Genomic DNA, 23,493 nt, shown 5'->3' on the forward strand with positions numbered 1-23,493 from the left:
TGTTAAAGACTGCGATGGACCTCCGTATGCCACGGCAAACTGGCTGACACTGACGGCGGCGGTGCACATATGCTGCGCAGCTAGCGCCATTCGACGGCCAACACCGCGGTTCCTGGTGTGTCCGCTGTGCCGTGCGTGTGATCATTGCTTGTACAGCCCTCTCGCAGTGTCCGGAGCAAGTATGGTGGGTCGAACACACCGGTGTCAATGTGTTCTTTTTTCCATTTCCAGGAGTGGATTTAAATTGATACAGTATTCTGAATGTAAAATACGGTATTAAGGGCTGAGGAAAGAGGATTATCTGTATATGGTTCAAATTCCAGCTCAGGTACTCAAGCAGATTCTGGGGATGTGGCCTATCCCATCCTTTTTAAGTCAGCTTGGATTACTTCAATTTTTTTTTTTTTTTTTGTATGTCATACTTCTTGCGAGTGGTTTGATGCGGCCCGCTATGAATTACTCTCCTGTGCAGTCCTTTTCATGTCATAGTAGCGATTGCCCTTTATGTCCACAGTTATTTGTTGTATACGAATCTCCGTCTTCCTCTACGGCTTTTTACCCTCTTCAGCTCCCTCTAGTATTATCGACGTTATGTGTTAAGATACGTCATATCGTCCTGCCCTCACTTTTTCCCCCCGCCGATTCTGCGGAGAACTTCCTCATTCCTTACCTTATCAGTCCACCAGATTTTCAAAATCATGCTGTAGCTCTACATCACAAACGATTCCATTATCTTCAGTTCCTGTCTTCCCACCGTCCATGTGCTGAGAAATTTTTTCCTGAAATTAAATGGTTCAAATGGCTCTGAACACAATAAGACTTAGCTTCTTTGGTCATCAGTCCCCTAGAACTTAGAAGTACTTAAACCTAACTAACTTAAGGACATCACACACATCCATGCCCGAAGCAGGATTCGAACCTGCGATCGTAGCGGTTGCGCGGTTCCAAACTGTAGCGCCTAGAACCGCTCGGCCACTCCGGCCGGCCCCTGAAATTAAAGCCCATATTTATATCGGTAGACTTCTCATCGCCTTTTTGCCAGTGCTAGTCTGTTTCTTACATCCTCTTTGTTCTGTCCGTCATGGGCGATTTTGCTACCTTGTTAGAAGAATTCCTTAACTTCATCTCCTTCGTGATTCACAATTCTGATGTTCAGTTTCTCCCTGTTATCATTTCTGCTACTTCTCATTACTTTCGTCTTTCCTTGGTTTAATGTAGTAATGCTGTAACAGTAGTACGAACACTCGTTATACAGGATGTTACAAAAAGGTACAGCCAAACTTTCAGGAAACATTCCTCACACAAAAATAAAGAAAATATGTTATGTGGACATGTGTCCGGAAACGCTTAATTTCCATGTTAGAGCTCATTTTGGTTTCGTCAGTATGTACTGTACTTCCTCGATTCACCTCCAGTTGGCCCAATTGAAGGAAGGTAGTGTTCATCACGAACGTGGTTTTGCAGTCAGTGCAATGTTTACAAATGCGGAGTTGGCAGATGCCCAGTTGATGTATGGATTAGCACGGGGCAATAGCCGTGGCGCGGTACGTTTGTATTGAGACAGATTTCCAGAACGAAGGTGTCCCGACAGGAAGACGTTCGAAGCAATTGATCGGCGTCTTAGGGAGCACGGAACATTCCAGCCTATGAATTGCGACTGGGGAAGACCTAGAACGACAAAAAAAATGGTTCAAATGGCTCTGAGCACTATGGGACTTTACTGTGGTCATCAGTCCCCTAGAACTTAGAACTACTTATACCTAACTAACCTAAGGACATCACACACATCCATGCCCGAGGCAGGATTCGAACCAGCGACCGTAGCAGTCGCGCGGCCTAGAACGACGAGGACACCTGCAATGGACGAGGCAATTCTTCGTGCAGTTGACGATAACCCTAATCTCAGCGTCATAGAAGTTGCTGCTGTACAAGGTAACGTTGACCACGTCACTGTATGGAGAGTGCTACGGGAGAACCAGTTGTTTCCGTACCATGTACAGCGTGTGTAGGCACTATCAGCAGCTGCTTGGCCTCCACGGGTACACTTCTGCGAATGGTTCATCCAACAATGTGTCAATCCTCATTTCAGTGCAAATGTTCTCTTTACGGATGAGGCTTCATTCCAACGTGATCAAATTATAAATTTTCACAATCAACATGTGTGGGCTGACGAGAATCCGCACGCAATTGTGCAATCACGTCATCAACACAGATTTTCTGTGAACGTTTGTGCAGGTATTGATGGTGATGTCTTGATTGGGCCCCATGTTCTTCCACCTACGATCAATGGAGCACGTTATCATGATTTCATACGGGATACTCTACCTGTGCTGCTAGGACATGTGCCTCTACAAGTACGACACAACATGTGGTTCATGCACGATGGAGCTCCTGCACATTTCAGTCGAAGTGTTGGTACGCTTCTCAACAACAGATTCGGTGACCGATGGATTGGTAGAGGCGGACCAATTCCATGGCCTCCACGCTCTCCTGACCTCAACCGTCTTGACTTTCGTTTATGGGGGAATTTGAAAGCTCTTGTCTACGCAACCCCGGTACCAAATGTAGAGACTCTTCGTGCTCGTATTGTGGACGGCTGTGATACAATACGCCATTCTCCAGGGCTGCATCAGCGCATCAGGGATTCCATGCGACGGAGGGTGGATGCATGTATCCTCGCTAACGGAGGACATTTTGAACATTTCTTGTAACAAAGTGTTTGAAGTCACGCTAGTACGTTCTGTTTCTGTGTGTTTCCATTCCGTGATTAATGTGATTTGAAGAGAAGTAATAACATGAGCTCTAACATGGAAAGTAAGCGTTTCCGGACACATGTCCACATAACACATTTTCTTTCTTTGTGTGTGAGGAATGTTTCCTGAAATTTTGGCCGTACCTTTTTGTAACACCCTGTATAATGGCTGTTGGTATAATATTATTATCCTTCATCGAACAGCCGTTGTCGCATGCTCCTGAACCCAGAATGGAGCTACGTGTATTCTTCAATTTACGCTCAGTCCATGTTCTGTACTCTTTAGCCGAATCATTCCATTCACCAGATCTTTTAGTTTTTCTTCAATCTCACTGAGGATAGCAATGTCGTCAGCAAACCTTTCCTTCTACTTAGCCGCCTACAGGCACACAAATAGAGAATTTAAGCACACTGGGGAAAAAATTAGTGATCTCCAGGAGCCATCTCGCTAATACAGGTGGACAACGCCCAGGTCTTGATAACGGTCATATTTCTGCGACAAACAGAGCCAAGAAGTTTATTCGGGTACTCCATAAGACCCACGAACTTATCTCGTATAGCTACGAAATTGTAGAAATGTTGATTTATACTTTTCACCCGCTGTTCCAAAAGGTCCCCGAGATTTTCTATGAACTTAAGAAATGCTGACGTAGCCGACCAGTGAAGGTGACAGGATTTCTGAGTGTTAGCTAAAAATCAGGAGAGTATGCACGTTGCCCAGAGAACACAGTCGTCGTCATCTGATAAGACGTGTCTGTACAAAACACACTCGTCATAACGATATGGAGGATAGGGCATGTGCTGGCTTCCGCCCTCGCTAGCACACGGTCGGCACTAGGAAACATTATATGGCAGCGGTGAACTAAGTGCCCCTATGGCAAGAGAAGACCAGTACAGTCCCCCAGTACGAGTATAGGCGCCGATAACGGTCGGGCATCGTGCATATAGGCAGCCTCCGCCGACCCAGCTGTATCAATCTCAGTACCTCAGTACGTCGCATCTGGCTCAGCTCACATTACACCTCAATACGTCGCACTATGCTCTGGTCTTCCACACCTACATCTACATCCATACTCCGCAAGCCACCTGACGGTGTGTGGCGGCGGATACCTTGAGTACCTCTATCGGTTCTCCCTTCTATTCCAGTCTCGTATAGTTTGTGGAAAGAAAGACTGTCGATATGCCTCCGTGTGGGCTCTAATCTCTCTGATTTTATCCTCATGGTCTCTTCACGAGATATTCGTAGGAGGGCACAATATGTTCCTTGTCTCCTCGGAGAAGGTATGTTCTCGAAACTTCAGCAAAAGCCCATACCGAGCTACTGAGCGTCTCTCCTGCAGAGTCTTCCATTGGAGTTTATCTATCAACTCCGTAACGCTTTCGCGATTACTAAATGATCCTGTAGCGAAGCGTGCTGCTCTCCGTTGGTTCTTCTCTATCTCTTCTATCAACCCTATCTGGTACGGATCCCACACCGGTGAGTAGCATTCAAGCATTGGGCGAACAAGTGTACTGCAACTTACTTCCTTTGTTTTCGGACTGCATTTCCTTAGGATTCTTCCAATGTATCTCAGTCTGGCATCTGCTTTACCGACGATTAATTTTATATGGTCATTCCATTTTAAGTCATCCCTAATGCCTACTCCCTGATAATTTATGGAATTAACTGCTTCTGGTTGCTGACCTGCTATATTGTAGCTAAATGTATGTATTGTATTCGCAGCACGTTACACTTGCCTACATTGAGATTCAATTGCCATTCCCTGCACCATGCGTCAATTTGTTGCAAATCCTCCTGCCTTTCAATACAGTTTTCCATTGTTACAACCTCTCGATATACTACCGCATCATCCGCAAAAAGCCTCAGTGAACTTCGGATGTTATCCAAAATATCATTTATGTATATTGCGAATAGGAACGGTCCTACGACACTCCCCTACAGCACTCCTGAAACCACTCTTACCTCGAAAGACTTCTCTCCATTGAGAGCTGCGTCCTGTTATCTAGGAACTCTTCAATCCAATCACATAACTGGTCTTATAGTCCATATGCTCTTACTTTGTTCAATAAACGACTGTGGGGAACTGTATCAAACGCCTTGCGGAAGTCAAGAAAAACGGCATCTACCTGGGAACCCGTGTCTATGACCCTCTGAGTCTCGTGAACGAATAGCGTGAGCTGGGTTTCACACGATCGTCTTTTTCGAAACCCATTCTGATTCCTACAGGGTAGATTTCTAGTCTCCAGAAAAGTTATTATACTCGAACATAATACGTGTTGCAAAATTCGTCAACTGATCGACGTTGGAGATATAGGTATATAGTTTTGCACATCTGTTCGACGTCCATTCTTGAAAACGGGGATGACTTGTGCACTTTTCCAATCTTTTGGAACGCTACGCTCTTCTAGAGACCTACGGTACACCGCTGCCAGAAGGTGGGCATGTTTCTTCGCGTACTCTGTGTAAAATCGAACTGGTATCCCATCAGGTCCACACTGATAGTTGTCACCTCGCGCCTTATTGGTTAGTCATTGTATATAGTTGTGATATGAACACGGACAAGATTCAAGAATTTGTACATGTTATTTGATTGCTGTTAACCACAGAACTTTAGACTGGATATCATTGAGTACTCATTTGGTTCCTATAATTTTGTGTATTTTAACCATGTGTGCATTTTGTGGTGAAGTGAGAGGAAGCTGGCTACCCAACTACCAAACCACACTCTCCTCATCCAGACAGGAACCACAAAACAATACTAGAGGGCACAGCCACTACAGAGCAACGACACCAGGAGCGATGGGATAGAATTCCTGGTTCAGCTTCTCGGAATAATATGTGTGTGGCCTTAAGGTTCGGAAAATACCTCCAAATACTGCAGGATCATTTTCGACCTGAACTACAACATCGATACTCTGTGGGTTGGAAGTATTTACACTTGTGACGACACACCTTAACCACTACGTTAATTTTTAAAGATCAAGTTTCATATCATTGCCTTAACTACATGAACTAGAGCGCAAGCATCTCTCGTGATACAGACGCCAATATGGCTATTGGATGCTTATAACATCTAGTGGTAGTAGAAAAAATTAACGAAAGTCGGCAGAAGGCGATTACGTACTATACTGCTCAGCGACGAAGATTGTAAATAATTAACTACTTGCTGTATCACTTTCCAAAGACTGCTTGTTCATCATTCAAACTTTTAATACTCAAATATTACTGTGTATTAAATGTACACTCCTGGAAATGGAAAAAAGAACACATTGACACCGGTGTGTCAGACCCACCATACTTGCTCCGGACACTGCGGGAGGGCTGTACAAGCAATGATCACACGCACGGCACAGCGGACACACCAGGAACCGCGGTGTTGGCCGTCGAATGGCGCTAGCTGCGCAGCATTTGTGCACCGCCGCCGTCAGTGTCAGCCAGTTTGCCGTGGCATACGGAGCTCCATCGCAGTCTTTAACACTGGTAGCATGCCGCGACAGCGTGGATGTGAACCGTATGTGCAGTTGACGGACTTTGAGCGAGGGCGTATAGTGGGCATGCGGGAGGCCGGGTGGACGTACCGCCGAATTGCTCAACACGTGGGGCGTGAGGTCTCCACAGTACATCGATGTTGTCGCCAGTGGTCGGCGGAAGGTGCACGTGCCCGTCGACCTGGGACCGGACCGCAGCGACGCACGGATGCACGCCAAGACCGTAGGATCCTACGCAGTGCCGTAGGGGACCGCACCGCCACTTCCCAGCAAATTAGGGACACTGTTGCTCCTGGGGTATCGGCGAGGACCATTCGCAACCATCTCCATGAAGCTGGGCTACGGTCCCGCACACCGTTAGGCCGTCTTCCGCTCACGCCCCAACATCGTGCAGCCCGCCTCCAGTGGTGTCGCGACAGGCGTGAATGGAGGGACGAATGGAGACGTGTCGTCTTCAGCGATGAGAGTCGCTTCTGCCTTGGTGCCAATGATGGTCGTATGCGTGTTTGGCGCCGTGCAGGTGAGCGCCACAATCAGGACTGCATACGACCGAGGCACACAGGGCCAACACCCGGCATCATGGTGTGGGGAGCGATCTCCTACACTGGCCGTACACCACTGGTGATCGTCGAGGGGACACTGAATAGTGCACGGTACATCCAAACCGTCATCGAACCCATCGTTCTACGATTCCTAGACCGGCAAGGGAACTTGCTGTTCCAACAGGACAATGCACGTCCGCATGTATCCCGTGCCACCCAACGTGCTCTAGAAGGTGTAAGTCAACTACCCTGGACAGCAAGATCTCCGGATCTGTCCCCCATTGAGCATGTTTGGGACTGGATGAAGCGTCGTCTCACGCGGTCTGCACGTCCAGCACTAACGCTGGTCCAACTGAGGCGCCAGGTGGAAATGGCATGGTAAGCCGTTCCACAGGACTACATCCAGCATCTCTACGATCGTCTCCATGGGAGAATAGCAGCCTGCATTGCTGCGAAAGATGGATATACACTGTACTAGTGCCGACATTCTGCATGCTCTGTTGCCTGTGTCTATGTGCCTGTGGGTCTGTCAGTGTGATCATGTGATGTATCTGACCCCAGGAATTTGTCAATAAAGTTTCCCCTTCCTGGGACAATGAATTCACGGTGTTCTTATTTCAATTTCCAGGAGTGTATAAGTAAATGTAACTGTAAACATATCAATGTAAATAACGAGAGCGTAATGGCTGTAAGGAAACTAGAGATTATCCCAGTTAGGAGAATAACCTACGGACAAAAATCGGATTACAATCCTGCCTTTTTGAGGAGTTTTTCTTTGTGCTCAGTAGTTAGAACGTCATATTTCTGCAAGTATGTAACAGCCAGCTCATGTGAGGATGTACTGGACATTGCAATTTATCTTGTGACTCTTGGCTGGTTAACGACACAAAAGAAACAGCAGCTTATCTGAATTATGAGCTGAGGAACGGAACGAATTATTTAATTTACTGTACCTGTGGCAATTACGTAGCATTTACAAGTGAGACAAGAAACTGCCCACTGACGGCGCTACGTAACTTATTTCTATTACAAGTGTTGTCCAATCAGTGGACTCGTTCACAGGAAGCTGTCGTGCAAAGATGAGTTTTCATTTTGTGAAGCCAAGCTGTCTCAAGTGTGGTGATTTTACTTAGATAATTATTTGTTTTATCGTTGCAATTGGTCTTCTGTGTTTCATTACGTAAGTAATGAACGAGTCTTGATCCTGTGTTCCATGTGCTTAAAGTATTTCGTGTTTAACAGCGTCTACAGTGGAAGCTGGTACCAGTCAAATTAGTGTATCATGAAAGCAACTAATGCAGCGGAATTGTATAAACAGTAAACCAACTTGCTGTAGTGAAATTTACACTCGCTACGTGAGCTACAATGAAATTGAATTTAAGAACGTGAAGAGCCAAATTCATTATTAAAAGGTAGAGACACTATGGTGATCACAATTTATTTAAAATAATACTCTCACTGAATGTGACGAAATTGGAGATTTATTAAGCACAGTTACATTTCAGAAGCACTTTCAGTTAAATATTGATTTCACGTTAATAGATATAAAGTGAAACTCTGCAATCCTTCATTTGTAAAAATTGAATGTTTCTCACACTATTACTTAAATGACCTTCAACCAACGTGTGCATTGTGCCATTTGTGCACTGAAAGTTAGTCGCATACTTAATTACTGGATATGTTATATAAATGTCTTTTGTTGTAGTGCGTTTCAAATGTTAAGATCGTCTGCAAGTACACATACAGGTAGGTTCGAGAACTTCAGTTAACGTTCTCCAGTTGTTGTGTTTGTTCCCAGCTACCTGTCATCTCAAAGCTACAATACAGTTATCAGTGCTGGCTCCATATTAAAATTTCATTTAATTATTTCATGTGTGTTAGCTCATTTGCACCATCTTGCCATGAATTGCGTGCACAGTGTAACAGTAATTACCGAGCAGCTGCTGCAAGCGATCGTTACCGTGTCAGTCCCATGTCCCACGGTCCAATAAAGGTTATTCCTAATTAGCGAGAGACTAATTAAGTGAAACGGAATGGTACCATCGCACGCTGGAAGTCTTTCATCTGTACAAACGAGGAAAAATGGCGACGTTCGTGCCACACTGCACGGCTATAGTCGGCTACTGACCGGGTCTGTGTTTTTTTGCCCATAGAAGACCTGTTGTTTCACGTGTCGCTATGAGCAACGACCTTTACGTAAGGGATGTGATTAGAAATTTTCCTTTGCGTGCAGTTCCCTCTCTAAAGTTCGCTCAGAAACTGGTTGAGATGGAAGTGCATTCATTGACAGGAACACGTCCCTTTTAGTATGAATCCGATGTGAGTCATGTCTTGTCCTTGTCGGTTAACACTGTACGATGAAGTCCGATCGTAGCTCGGGCCACAACTCTGTGTGCAGAAGACCGCTCCTTTGTTCATCTCACGCCTCGATCTTCTACGACGGGTGAGCCACATGTTGGTCAAAAACTGGACTCAGCTCTTATTAGAATAATGAAAATTCGTCGCAGTACAGAAGTAAACTACATTAAACAGCCTACAAAAATGGTTCTATTCATTTTTTTCTAGGCCTAACATTTTGCCCGAATAGAGCGTGAGAACACTGAAATTTTTGCGTAACGTGCATGTGCTGCAGGTTAGGTAATTTCTATAGGCTAATTTAAGGAACTTTCCCGTCAAGGTAAACAAAAAATGTCTCGTACCAGATTGTTCACCTCTACTTCCGGTACACTACTGTGGTACGTTGTAAACAATGACAAAGTTAAAATAATACTCGTACTTAATAGTCGTAATAATAACTGAGTAACACAATGTACATTAAATGTGTTCTATTTCGTAAACCATTCGGAACAGGGCACATATACATATGAACTTTTGGTTCAGAATAACTGTCTCCTCTCAAAGCATGTACGTTTCCTTCTGATTCACTCTGTATGTCACGTTTGTCGAGCAAGATATTCTGGAAGGTCAGGACGGAGAAGTCAGTGAATCTGGATACGGAGGGAGAAATGTCAGAGTGGGAACAGTGTGAAGTAAGCTGCAGTCTATTTTTCATTGCTAATATTGTTGCTGCAGGCATTGCTGCTGTGATTACAATTTAGTTCTGTTTTATTTGTCTCAATCTCGTCTTTTTAGGGTTCCGTGCCTCGGTGTGTAAAAATGGAACCCTTGGACGACCGCTTTGTAGTCCATGTGTCTGTCTGTCTGTCTGTCCAACTGTGAAGAACTTTTAAGGATAGCCGATATCAAGTTCAAATTTGTGTCACATACTAAGGCTCTTGGTCCTTTAACAGTATAAAAATTTTAAGCTTCCAAGTCAATTCAATCAAAAGATAGAATTATTTATGTCACATATTTTGATACTAGAAAAGTCACCCACAAATCCTGTAGGGTACTTCCATTGACCACGAATCATAAAATTTGACAAGAAGCAAGGTTACACAGTACAAGTAAAGTAAATAAATCCTAAATTTGTCAGCTTATAGTTACATCACATAAAAGAAATTATTTTGCAACTAGAACATACTTCCCATTTATTACCATCAAAAGTATAATAGACGAACATTACTGTATGCAAAGGTAAAATGTCAGCTGTACTCCAGTTTTAGTAAGTAAATAATACGAGGGTCAGTCAAAAAGTAATGCCTCCTATTTTTTTTCTACGTTTAATTGTCAGGAAATTTAAATGCAATTACATAGGTTGAAAACCACAACATTGAGGATCATTTTGTCATTTTTCAATGTAATCTCCGCCCATCTCTACAGTTTTGGTCCATCTTTGAACAAGGGCATGTATCCCAGCACGGTAAAAATCACAGCTCTGCTTCCTAAGCCATTGACGCACGGATGTTTTGACGGCCTCCTCATCTTCAAAATGAATCCCACGATGAGCTTCTTTTAGTGGCCCGAACAGATGGAAGTCTGATGGTGCCAGGTCAGGGCTGTATGGGGGATGAGGCAAAACTTCCCATCCAATTTTGACAATCTCGTCAGAGGTGTGACGACTGGTGTGTGGTCTTGCATTGTCATGCAAAAGAAGAACATCTGCCATTGATTTTGTTGGGCGAACTCGCTGAAGACGTGCTTTAAGTTTGTTGAGGGTTGTGACGTATTGAACAGAATTTATTGTGCATCCCTGCTCCAAAAAATCAACCAGAATCACACCCTCTGTATCCCAGAAAACTGTTGCCATAACTTTCCCTGCCGATCGCACAGTTTTGAATTTTTTCTTCCTCGGCGAGCTTGTGTGACGCCACTCCATTGACTGCCTCTTTGATTCGGGTTCAAAAAAATGCACCCATGTTTCGTCCCCGGTCACAATTTTTTTCAGAAACTCATCTCCCTCCAAACGGAAGCGCTGCAAGTGTTGGGAGGCTATTGTTTTCCTTGCCTCTTTATTCTGATCGGTTAACATTCTTGGAACCCACCGTGCACAAACTTTTGAGTACCCCAATTGTTTAATAATCGTGATCACACTGCCTTTACTAAGAGAAATAATGCGACACACTTCATCTGCAGTCACCCAACGGTCACCACGAATGATGTCATCAACTTGCTGAATGTTGTGTGGAGTCACTGCACTCACCGTCCTGCCGCTCCGCTTTTCGTCAGTCAACGGTGTTTGCCCTTCAGCTTCCTTACAAAGACGAACCCATCGTCTAATAGTGCTGACATCCACTGTCACAACACCATACACCTTCTTCAGTCTTTCATGAATGCGTATGGGCGTTTCACCTTCTGCATTCAAGAATTCAATCACACAACGCTGTCTCAAACGAACATCGATGTCGGCCATCTTACAAACTTCTGCTGTGCTGCCACCTGTTGACACAGAAAGTTACTACTGCAGTGGATTGCAGAAGAAGGTTTGAGGAATGGCGCCAAATTCAAATTTTTCACTTAACTTAATTTCTTTAAGTAGAAAAAAAATGGGAGGCATTACTTTTTGACCGACCCTCGTAATATCTTATTAAACCTTCTTCGTCTACATATACAAATCGATGTTCCTTGCTCGCTTCTTTTTGTACGTCTGGGCTAGACAGAGAAAGCAGTGAAAAGATTTTAATACGGCGCGAGGCCGATATTTTGACCTATTTTATTGTATTTTTTGTGTATATCTTTGTTTAAACATTTGTAAGATGCGTAAAATGACGTGCATAGCCATACGCTAAATAAATAAATAAATGCCCTATCACTTCCACACGAAAGCCAATTACATGTCATGATGCTCAAGAACTCACCTCGCTCTCTTTCTGGAAGGATAGTTACATTCTCTGCCTTCGTGACTATAAAACTGTGATCCTTGCAAATAACTAAAATAAATATCAAAAAATGAGCCTTGAAACTTGGGTTGTTTTAGCGTGGATTACCCTTTAAGCTACATCAAACGCAAATTTGCTGGTAACATTTTAAAAACGGCACAAATGGGATGTTTTTGGGCCCGAATTTTTTCTAAGTGGCTGGACTTCAAAGTTATTTTCGTTTACGACCTCTGTTCTGGCATAGTGTTTAAAGGCTGGGGATGGTGCACTTTCCTTTCTAGACACGTTTTTCAGTGTTTGCGTTCATACACCAACAAATCGGAAAGATTCGTTCACAGTGTGGTCACTGCACATCCAAACGGCTCCTTTGTACCATTCTGTCTCGTCGACGCATTTTGCTGAGTTGATTTCCACAAAACGCCTGGTACATATACACCACCTCCCTGACGTGAGGTCAGTAGAAAAATCTCTCGTGTTTACGTAATAACTGCAGGTCAGCAAATAAGGTATTTCTCAAGGAAGTAAACCGTACATCCCGTCATAGCTGGAATTAACATTATCACGTTGGAAGGAGCTTTTCATGTGATTGTCAACTCCAATACACCTTTTACTCTGGAATTAGTTTCGCAGGCTAGCGTTCTGCTAATCTTTCATTATACTGCTGTATTGTACATGGGGAAGTGATTCCTAGAGACCAGTTTATTCAGTTTTGTGTTTCACTTTATCAGTTTCTTCTAATTTCCATGATGTCATTTATGAGTAAGCTCTGTAACATGTGTGAGTAAATGAATCTGCTTAGGTACCAGTAGAAACTGCACTACTTTTCTTTCGGTGCCGTGTTTTGGGAATTTGCAATTGAGACCTGAAGCCTTTTTCCAAGAGCAACGAACATCCCGCCTTTTTAGCATATTCTGATTAGAACCACGGTGTAAAGTCGTGGTAATTTTCCGTTGAATTCTATTCAAAATTTTGCCTGGTGAACGGTCATGGTGCAGGTCGGCTGTCAAACCGCCTTTTTCAGTGTCATTTCGACTGGCCAAGCATCGTGCAGATTTTTAGCGTTTTCAGATTGCTCTGCTGGTCGCCCACTCCGTATAAAAGAGAAGATAACGGTGGCTAACAGGGGCAACTGGAAAGCTTTCTGGCAACACTCTTCATGAGGACGTCGTATCGTGCTCAACAGAGTGCACTTATCAAATTTCAATTTCAGTGCAGGCTCGTTAAGATAATCATTGGGTATATTTAAACTGACAGTTGCGAAACTAATCCTAAACGTGCACATTTTCCTTTCTTCAGTTAACGTGGATTTTTGTGATTGCATACATTGAGCTAGTCTCGCGCTAAACTATTGTTCAAAAATGTTCAAATGTGTGTGAAATCTTATGGGACTTAACTGCTAAGGTCATCAGTCCCTAAGCTTACACACTACTTCACCTAAATTATCCTAGGGACAAACACACATACCCATGCCCGAGGAAGGACTCGAACCTCTGCCGGGACCAGCCGCACGGTCCATGACTGCAGCGCCCCAGACCGCTCGGCTAATCCCGCGCGGCTTAAAATGTTGTTCTTCAGCGCTATCTTTAGTTGAATTGTGGACTCGATTCTGGAAATGCTACTTGAGAAACGCTCCCTCGTATCGTGCAAAGCGAATATCTGAATGGAGGTTTTGTGTTCTTGAGCTAGGAGGGTGATATTTGTACCAAGTTATCACCGTATCCTTACACCTCTCCAGCTGTTCGTAGCTTTCGGCAAATTATCGGTAAATTTTGACAAACATTTTGATCGTTTTAATTTTACTTACGATTAGTATACGATAATTAAGGCTGAACTAACGTTTAGTATCAGTCACCACGTCGGCCCTGAGTTGATTCTGTTTCTGGTAGGAAACTGGTTTTCTAGAAGTTCTCGTCTAACTGAGAGGAACGATTACTTGTAGGAGCGTCTATATTTGCCTGTGTCAGACTTTGCAAATTTTATTACCTTTTTTTTTGATGGGCTGGTTCAGAGACTGGTGTCCATTCACGATAGGTCCATATAACTGCATCATACTCAGTTTCGTGAACAGAAGTTGGGAAAAGTGCTGGTAAGTTGGGATTTATTGAAATTATGAAACCTATCAGAGATGATGTACTTAAATGTTCACCCCTTGAAACCCAACTGTAACCGTAGTGCATGCTGGTAGGTAAATGCAGCGTCATTCCTCCTGTAGTTTTCGGTCGCGTGAATGGTCGTGTGTTGAGAGACTCAGAGTTTACTATGCTCTTTACACGAAGACCCGAAACTGATGTAAATGTAAAGATTGCTTTGTGGTAAGCCCCATTTCTTCTCAAGGAACAGTGATGATAGGATTTGTCACTTAATACACGGTAAGCGCTGTGAGACGAAAGAAATTTGTTAAAAACCGTGTGTTTACTGAAATGGTACGCACTTTTCCTCTCACCGCATACATTTTCCGACAATTCCTATCTCCCTGTAGAATTGTGGCGTGGCAATTCTGTTCCCCTATCTACAAGAGTCATAAAGCTCTTCAGAAGTTCCCCCAAATAATCTCTACAAATATTAATAAGGACCAAATGGGCCGCTTTTAACTATATAGGTATAGCAAAGATGACGTTCAGAATAGCAAGCGTTGATACCTCGCAAGGCCAATACAGAATATGGTCTCGGTGAAACCCAACACGAGAATCTGCTTGCTGTCTACGTCATTAAATTTATTGACGGTAAGAAGGAGAACGGAGTTTCAGTGCTGACGGAAAGGTGACGAAACGTTTAAATACAGTATGTTCGAGAAGTATATCCTAGTTACGGTAGGAGGGGTTGGGTTGGGTTGGGTTGTTTGGGGAAGGAAACGAGACAGCGAGGTCATCGGTCTCATTGGATTTGGGAAGGACGGGGAAGGAAGTCGGCCGTGCCCTTTCAAAGGAACCATCCCGGCATTTCCCTGGAGTTATTTTGGGAAATCGCGGAAAACCTAAATCAGGATGGCCGGACGCGGGATTGAACCGTCGTCCTCCTGAATGCGAGTCCAGTGTCTAACCACTGCGCTACCTCGCTCGTTACGGTAGGAGGGATCCACTGGTGAGGGGAATTCTATTCCACTATCTGGCAGAAAGAAGAGAAACCACACTGTACACAATAAATATCCCAGTGACGATATCCATAAGTGTTTCACTAGGGATCAATCTCTGTAGGGTCACGAACATCAAGATCAACTTACAAAAAAAACAATAGCTTTTGTAGCACAGAACAACGCATCACCGCCAGCAAGGAGACTATGGAAAATGTGTTGCATTTTTTGCTCTATTTGGGTTTAAGACGGTAGCAGAATAAACGAATCATCTTATGCGACAGAGATTATTTAATTTCAAGAAAGATATTACATTCGATTTTTACAAAAAAAATTGAAGTATCAGTCGCGCTTTTCATCTGTGTCCTCGGTGTCTCAGATGGATAGAGCATCTGTCATGTAAGCAGGAGATCCCGGGATCTAGTCCCGATCGGGGCACACATTTTCAGCTGTCCACGTCGAGGTATATCAACAACACCTGTCGGCAGCTGAGGGTTTCAATTAATTATCATTTATCCTAGAGAAGCTGCACGGTCATCAATGGTATCTATTCTTTCGAGAACAGTTACTATCGTCATATATATATATATAGTTCAAGGCTACCCAGCCATTGACCTTCGTCTGTGCGAATGCGCACAGGTTGCCCGAACTTTTACGGGAATCGTCATTGTGCGCGAGTAATGAGTGGATGGGCATATATCTATTAGGAACATTATGTACGTAGATTGTGGACAGTTGATAATGTGGGTCTCACGGGAGGCGTGCACGGTATAAGCCCCGGTAGTTGCGCTATTCATCTGTGTCCTCGGTGGCTCAGGTGGATAGAGCGTCTGCCATATAAGCAGGAGATTCCGGGTTCGAGTCCCGGTCGGGGTACACATTTTCGGCTGTCCACATCGAGGTATATCAACAACACCTGTTGGCAGCTGAGGGTATCAATTAATTATCATCGAATTATCAGGATTAAAATATTCAGACGAAACATAGATTCAGTTTCGAGCACATCCTGTTGTCATTGGTTGTACTGATTAATACCATTTATGTCACGTATCACTTTCATGTTCATTGCAGTTCTTTAGGACACTACCTTACCGGTAGGCCTAGATACCCGATTACATTAGAAGTAGGTCCAGAAACCCGATTCATAGGTAATTAGCAAGTTCTGCTTCTGTATGTGAAAGAACTGGCAGCCAACAGTTCATAGAAAGGGAGCGAGTCACTAAATGTTTGAAGATGCAGGGAGGTCTTCTTCAACACCTACTTTGAAACCACGTAAGCATTGTGAATGATACACTGCCACTGGTAACGTATTAAAAACATTACAACTGGCCCCTTTATTGAATATACATGCACTCATACAAGCACACATATCTAACGGTGGAAGGCCGTGCAGAACACGCGCTGCCGCCACAAGCTGCCACCATTCCTTTCTGTTTTGTGCTCGCTTCCTCCAGATGTCTTCAATCCCCAGGGTTGCCAGGTTCGGGTCAAGTCGTCCATCCAGCGCTGCCTTGATCGTCCTATACGACGTCTGGCATCTGGTTCCTCCTCAAGTGTTTTCTTCATCTGTCTTTGTGTGTGTGAAATCCTATGGGACTTAATTGCTAAGGTCATCAGTCCCTAAGCTTACACACTACGTAACCTAAACTATCCTAAGGACAAACACACACACTAATGCCCGAGGGAGGACTCGAACCTCCGCCGGGATCAGCCGCACAGACTATGACTGCAGCGCCCCAGACCACTCGGCTAACCTCGCGCGGTTCATCTGTCTTTCTTCAGGCATACGGGCTACGTGGCACGTCCATCGGATTCTTTTGCTCTTCAGCTGATGTGTGATTGTTGGTCGTTACATCGAGAGATTCCTCATTCTTCCTCCTTCTCCCTTATCTAAGATCGCTCCCCATATCTTCCTCATTACTCTTCATTCAAATATTAGTAGTTCCTACTTTTCTCGTCTAGTCATGCTCCAGATTTCTGAACTGTACATGATTGATGGGCCAATCAATCTATTATATATTCTCAGTATTTGCTGACACGCATTTAATGGTTCAAATGGCTCTGAGCACTATGGGACTTAAACCTAACTAACCTAAGGACATCACACACATCCATGCCCCAGGCAGGATTCGAACCTGCGACCGTAGCGGTCATGCGGTTCCAGACTGAAGCGCCTAGAACCGCACGGCCACACCGGCCGGCCTCCACTGCTGTTCTTTCCATGATGCCTATTTTGGGCTGTTGTTGCTGATAAACCAAGATCCCAAGTGGTGAACTTTCTTGAACCTAATACCATCCATCTGAAGCAATTCTTCCTGCTCTTGTGTTCTTCCTAATCGTATGAACTGCGTTTCATCTAGTTTCACCTATATCACCAACTTCCATGCGTAGGTGTCCATTCGCTTTTATATTTCCCTCAACTCATGTCCCTGCGTGGCAACATTTCTCTCGACTGATGGTTTGGTTCACTTATCAAAACTTTATCATTTTCTTATGCGACACTACCGAACTTGCCATCCATATGTACTCCTGCCACTCCTGTTACCTACATTCCCCTCTCACTTTCTCTAAGATGACGCAGCATCTAAGAGAGCATCTTCTGCTCTGAGGTATGTCTCAATCCCCAACATTTCTGACGTGACCCCTCGAAAACACCGAATGGGGTAGTGCAGTGGTTAGAATACTGAGCTCCATACGGGAGGACGACGGTTCAAACCAGCGTCCGGCCATACTGATTTAGGTTTTCAGTGATTTCCCTAAATCATTTAAGGCAAATGCTGGATGGTTCCCTCGACAGCGGACGCCCGATTTTCTTCCCCGTCCTTCCCTAACCCGAGTTTGTAATGACCTCGGTGTCGACGGGCCGGTATACAGTATGCCACTCCTCCTCCTCTCTCGGAAACCCGCTTCTGCCCTTGAGAGAGCCATATAAGTTGGCACCATTCTCTGAGCACTATGGTACTTAACATCTTAGGTCATCAGTCCCCTAGAACTTAGAACTACTTAAACCTAACTAACCTAAGGACATCGCACACATCCATGCCCGAGGCAGGATTCGAACCTGCTACCGTAGCGGTCGCGGTGTTCCAGACTGTAGCGCCTGGAACCGCACGGCCACCGCAGCCGGCGCACCATTCTCATATTCTGAATCTACACAGTGTATTGTATAGGCAATTCCTGTGGGTGCTGACGAATATGCGTAGAAAATCGGCGAACAGATATCGTATCGTATTCCCAGTGCTTTTCCAACAACTGTCACACGGTGAAAATGTCGATCGGTATGGTCGAAGGACACCTTGGTATTCCTGCATGTTGTTCTGTACGGAGAGCTTTAATTTAATGAGGATAATATAGACATTACCTTACGTGTTACATTCAGCCAGCTGATACCTCTGTAATTATCACATTCCATTTTGTTTCCCGTCTTGTATATCGTGCACATTATGGCCAATTTCCATTCTTCTGCCAATGTCTCATTCTTCCATACCTGCTAGATCAGTTTATATATCACTAAGTGCAAATTCTCGCCTCCCTCTTAGATTAACTCTTCTGCTATTGTGTTCTGCCCTGGGGCCTTGTTTCTGAGTATTTTAATTGCACCCTTCACAACTTTTTCAGCCACTTCCCATACCTTATCGCCTCACCTTTGCTCCGAGGTATTTCCAGGAAGCATCTGATCTGAGTTCTGAGAAGTACTATCTCCATTTTTTCTTTGTCAATTATCAGGTCCTTGTTCTTATCTCTAACGAAAAGTGTTGTGCTCTGAAATCCACATTTACGAATTTTGTCGCATTGGAAAAATTGTCTTCAATTGTTGTGGCTCTCTGAGTCCACTTGTTCCAATAAACTGGTTACATATATCCTTTTCTGTGCTCTCAGAATTCGCATCTTCTCGTTCCTGTTGAAAAAATGCGCCTTTTCTGTTCATTCTCCCTGTTAGCCAGTCACTTCTCCCTCATTTTCCTTCTGTTTTCTGTAGCTTTCTCACATGTCTCGTTGAACCATTTTCTCTTCTTAATTCTCTTCTCTCTTCGCAATGTATCCTCCGTTACACTAGTCCTCCAGTCCTCCACGTTCTCTCTTGCTTCCAGGTTTTGTACAGACTCAAAATGGTTTCTGATTTATGTAGCATATTTTTTTTATTGCACTTCTCGCAGTTTCCAACATTCAAAAAGATTCTGGTGTCCGCTTCTTCTTTTTAAGCATGCATTCAAAAAGATTCTGCATGCTTAAAAAGAAGAAGCGGACACCAGAATCTTTTTGAATGTTGGAAACTGCGAGAAGTGCAATAATATATATATATATATATATATATATATATATATATATATATATATATATATATATACGTGTGTGTGTGTGTGTGTGTGTGTAAAATCTCCACATTGATGTTTTTTTTTTATTTCCCTTTTTGCAGAAAATTCAACTTGAGCTTTATGAATATTTTTCTACACCCTATAAAGGAACAGTTACGGAGTTCGACACAATCCACTACGGAAAAACTCATTTCATGAGTGTTTCTGAAATGTCTGACAAATAACTATTACGCTTAGCAATTAAAAAACTGAGGTTATAAGACATGTATAACATGTGTGCTACAGATTAGTGGACGAATTCCCCTCTTGTGCCAAGCTTTTCATCTCAAAGTAGCACTTGCAACCTGTGTCAATTATTTGCTGGATGTATTCCGATCTCTGTCTTCCTCTACAGTTATTGCCCTCTACAGCTCCCTCTAGTACCACGGAAGTTATTCCCTCACGTCTTAACAGACATCCTACCATCCTGTCTCTTCTCCTTATCACTGTTTTCCACATATTCCTTTCCTCTCCGATTCTGTGTAGAACCTCCTCTCTAACCTTACCAGTCCACATAATTTTCAACTTTCGTCTGAAGCACCACATCTCAAATGCTTCGATTCTCCCTCTTGGCTGTTGTACATATTGTACAGGTATATGACCCGTCTCTCCCTGCAGTTTCCCCTACTTTTTTCAGAATTTCGAACACCTTGCACCATTTTACACTACTGGCCATTAAAATTGCTACACCAAGAAGAGATGCAGATGACAAACGGGTATTCATTGGACAAATATATTATACTAGAACTGACATGTGATTACATTTTCACGCAATTTGGGTGCATAGATCCTGAGAAATCAATACCCAGAACAACCACCTCTGGTCGTAATAACGGCCTTGATACGCCTGGGCATTGAGTCAAACAGAGCTTGGATGGCGTGTACAGGTACAGCTGCCCATGTAGCTTCAACACGATGCCACAGTTCATCAAGGGGTAGTGACTGGCGTAGTGTGCCGAGCCAGTTGCTCGGCCACCGTTCACCACACGTTTGCAATTGGTGAGAGATCTGGAGAATGTGCTGGCCAGGAAGGCCCGTACAGGACCTGCAACATGCGGTCGTGCATTATCCTGCTGAAATGTAGGGTTTCGCAGGAATCGAATGAAGGATAGAGCCAAGGGTCGTACCACATTTGAAATGTAGTGTCCACTGTTCAAACTGCCGTCAATGCGTACAAGAGGTGACCGAGACGTGTAACCAATGGCACCCCAACCATTACGCCGGGTGACACGCCAGTATGGCGATGACGAATACACGCTTCCAGTGCGCGTTCACCGCGATGTCGCCAAACACGGATGTGACCATGATGATGCTGTAAACAGAACCTGGATTCATCCGAAAAAATTACGTTTTGCCATTCGTGCACCCAGGTTCGTCGTTGAGTACACCATCGCTGGCGTTCCTGTCTGTGATGCAGCGTCAAGAGTAACGGCAGCCATGGTCTGCGAGTTGATAGTCCATGCTGCTGCAAATATCGTCGAACTGTTCGTGCAGATGGTTGTTGTCTTGCAAACGTCCCCGTCTGTTGGCTCAGGGATCGAGACGTGGCTGCACGATCCGTTACAGCCATGCGGAAAAGATGCCTGTCATCTCGACTGCTAGTGATACGAGGCCGTTGGGATCCAGCAGGGCGTTCCGTATTACCCTCTAGAAACCACCGATTCCATATTCTGCTAACAGTCATTAGATCTCAACGAACGCGAGCAGCAATGTCGCGATACGATAAACCGCAATCGTGGTAGGCAACAATCCGACCTTTATCAAAGTCGGAAACGTGATGGTACGCATTTCTCCTCCTTACACGAGGCATCACCATACCGTTTCACCGGTCAACGCCGGTCAACTGCTGTTTGCGTATGAGAAATCGGTTGGAAACTTTCCTCATGTCAGCACGTTGTATGTGTCGCCAACGACACCAACCTTGTGTAAATGCTCTGAAAAGATAATCATTTGCATATCACAGCATTTTCTTCCTGTGGGTTAAATTTCGCGTCTGTAGCACGTCATCTTCGTGGTGTAGCAATTTTAATGGCCAGTTGTGTATAATTCAGATTTTTCTATCATGCTAAATACCTTCTCAGTAGCAATTTATCTTACATCCATTTCAAATCTCATTTTTAAACACAAATTTCATTAACACTAGACTAACGATATTCAGATAAAGCAGTTCCTGCATCTTCAGCTGCTGCCAAAAATACGCTACGAAGCGAAGTGGTTCGGGACTGTCTAGTCAGTCAAGCACGAAGAATTGTACAGTATGGTTCACGTTACAGGTCGCACAATTGAGATCTCGGACGCGCGCCATGTGAAACTGTAGTAAACAGTCGCACTCTGTGTGAAAAACAAAGAAGTGTAAAGTAAAAGTGTATATTACTGTTTGTGAATATAATTTCCCCAAGACACTTAATGTAATAGTCGTGATTGTTCCTAACATGAAGTGTGGATCGTGTGACTTTGTAGGATTATACTGACTGCAGTTACGTTGCTTTACCTGCAAAGTGTTTCGTGTGATGAGTAAATAACGAAAATCATTTGGTATTCAGAATTTCGAAATCAGTAAATAATTTTGTAGAACTGAGAGCCTTAGTGTGCCGGCGTAAGCTGCCACCAGCATAGCGGTCGGCAAAGTCGTAGCGAGAAGATAGATATTAGGCACTGGCTCAAGAGCGCTTATCACGAGAGAGGTCACGGACAAACCGACAAGCAACGCGCCACCAACTCCCTCTAGACAGCAAGTACCTAGGCCACCGCCGCTGACCGGAAGACCTCACTAACTCACAAGGGGAGGCCACGACGTTTGGAACGCGGAATTACTGCAAACTTCGTACACTCGTAGTACTCCGTGAGGACAACAAAGTGTGTAAGCAGTAGCGCATACTTCTCAAGCCTTATTGTGAAATTCGCAAGATAATTTTGGTCATCAAATAGATACCCGTGCGTGGCAATTTCTACGATGAAGCGGCGGCAGTGGAGAGGTTGGCGTTCAAGCCCCGTAATCGCTGGATCGAATCTCGTTCGTCATTTTTTTTTATATTTTCAACACAGTCATTTTCTTTACTATTAATATTACAGTTGATATAATGGGGAAAATACGTGTAATCGGATGAACGTTTATTAAATTTACAATGTTATTTGAGTCTAAAAATTTTTACTATCACAAATAATATAATATTCATAACTATCGACTAGTACACGACCATACGCATGAAGTGATACTGAAAGTGTATGCTTGTCCGTGTGTTCAAAATTGTTCGTATTTAATCGAAAGAGAACGAGAAATTGCTTCTCGTGGAGACGCTATTAAAATACACTCGATACTGCATGACCAATTATCAGCGCCGATATTTAAGGAAATGCTGCGATATGCATGGTTTGCTTCCAAATTATCGGCTGAAAAAGAGGTTTTTGAAAATGTTAACGTGGTTTGTATTTCCATGGAAAACCTCAAAAGACCTGACGTATGCGGAAACATATCATTTATTCAATGCAGCTGGTGCGGTTTAGCTTTATGTTTTCCATTTCTTTTACGAAAAATACAATCCTGCAACTTGTTCTCGTAATGGCGAAAGCGACGATTAGTTCTACATCTTTCGAAAGCCGTCCGTTCCGGTCAAAACTTGCAGGTAACAAGTCGTTTCGGGCTCCTTCCAGGTATAGGGGACTTCTCAAATCACGGACAAGCACACATTTTCAGTATCACTTTATGCGTTTGGTTGATTACTAGTCGATAGTTATGAATATTATATTATTTGTGATAGTAAAAATTTGTAGACTGTCAAATAACATTATAAATTTAATAAAAGTTCATCCGATTACATGTATTTTTCCCATTGTATCAATTGTAATATAAATAGTAAAGAAAACGACTGTTGAAAAAAAAAGTGACCAACGGGATTCGATCCAACGATCTAGGGATTAAGGGGCTTGAACGCTAACCACTTTTTTTAAAAACCTCATTTTGTTCGCTTTTGTTTGTTGCATCCGTTCCGGGCGGACGTCGCAAGACACTAATTTAAGTTCGTCGTTG

At 43.8% G+C, this 23,493-nt stretch overlaps 1 non-coding gene across 1 annotated transcript; it reads left to right on the forward strand.

Moving 5' to 3' along the window:
* The first annotated feature begins 15,913 nt into the window (after positions 1–15,913).
* Trnai-uau (transfer RNA isoleucine (anticodon UAU)) lies at positions 15,914–15,987 on the forward strand. The gene has a single exon. It is a non-coding gene; the product is annotated as a tRNA-Ile (tRNA).
* Positions 15,988–23,493: the final 7,506 nt, after the last annotated feature.

This window comes from Schistocerca serialis, chromosome 1 (assembly GCF_023864345.2).
Source record: "Schistocerca serialis cubense isolate TAMUIC-IGC-003099 chromosome 1, iqSchSeri2.2, whole genome shotgun sequence".
In the NCBI taxonomy this organism is placed as follows: domain Eukaryota; kingdom Metazoa; phylum Arthropoda; class Insecta; order Orthoptera; family Acrididae; genus Schistocerca; species Schistocerca serialis.